The sequence below is a fragment of the Hipposideros armiger genome, unplaced genomic scaffold (genome assembly GCF_001890085.2).
Source record: "Hipposideros armiger isolate ML-2016 unplaced genomic scaffold, ASM189008v1 scaffold_1417, whole genome shotgun sequence".
Lineage (NCBI taxonomy): Eukaryota > Metazoa > Chordata > Mammalia > Chiroptera > Hipposideridae > Hipposideros > Hipposideros armiger.
The window spans coordinates 48,131-49,548 of NW_017732767.1; positions in this window are offsets into that span (position 1 = coordinate 48,131).

The following is a 1,418-nucleotide window of genomic DNA, read 5'->3' on the forward strand; positions in this document are numbered from 1 at the left end:
GGTACTGACCCCCAGGCGTCAGGAGTGTAGGACGGTGGACTGAGACGCTCAGGTTTAAACTAGAAAGACCGAAAGTCAAGAACGCCAGCGTTATCTTCGGTCCCAGACAGCAGCTTCCCGGTTTGCAACAAACTGCGCGTGCGTGCCGCGTGAAACTCGCGGACAGGGCGGGTCGTGATTCAATCACACTTAGAAATGGGCGGGGCGTGTACAGTGTGTAAGCCCTGAGGGAGACCTCAGGAGGGTGGGGCAGCGGGAGAGGGGCGGGGCTGGCGTATAGGCGGGGGGCGGAACCTGGGCTCCGCCTCGCTCTCTAGGTGCCTCTATTTTCCTAATTTGGAACCTGCGGAATTTCCGTCGCGTGTTGTATGGCAGGACTCCTTCATGCCTGTTTCAAGTTGATGTTTCAAAGAGTTTAAGTAGAAGCTTATAGTTGAGTGTGCTTAAAGCTGAGATGTCTACATTTTAACAGGTGTAAACGATTTTAACAGGTGTAAACGATTTTAGTTAAAACTTTTTTGCTAAGGAGTGGAGACCTGTACTTGATGTGTGTGTGTGTGTGGGGGGGATCTTTGGATCCAGGAATGCCTCTTGCAATTAGAATTTAATTAATGAAGGAGTGCCAATGTCAATCCTGGGGATGCGCACTTGAATATGAAAATTGCCTGAGGCATGTGAAAATTTAGGTCACCAACTACTCGTTTTTTTAAAAAAAAGTAACATTTTTTTTTAAAAGATTTTATTAGGGAATTGGGGGAGGGGAACAGCATTGGGGAATAGTGGGAAGGGGAACAAATGAGTTGATGTCCTTTTGTTCTTCAATCTAGTTGTGGAAGATGTCGCTTCACTGACCCATGTTGGTATTATCATTGCGCTCTTCCTGAGTGATCGGTGGCTAGCTGGCCAGCCCCACTGCAGCCTATGCTGTCACCAGCGACTCATGGCAGCCCAGCTCCAGGTCAAGCTGTTGTTCACCATCTTAGCTATAGAGGGCGCAGCGTCACTGGCCCTCATTTCTGGGATCCAACCCTGGGCCCTGCTGTTCAGAGCTGGCATCCCAAGCCAACTCTTAATCAACATGCCACTTGGCAGGCCCAAAAAAAAGTGTAGCTTTTTAAAAATAGATTTAAATTGCATTGTTCTTTACCCGTTTCATTTCACAATTGAGATGAATAATAAAAATCTGACAAACTTTTGTGATGTAATTCATTTGTCAAAAATTTCTAAATATAGGGCGGGCCGAGTGGCTCAGTTGGTTAAGAGCTGGCTTAAGAGCGCGAGCTCTGAGCAACAGGGCCGCTGGTTCAATTCCCACATTGGCCAGTGATGCTGCGCCTGAGCTGAGCTGTCGCTGAGCTGCCAACAGGTGGCAGGATGGCTCAGCTGGTGTAACAACAAGATTGCCTGTTCGATGGTGG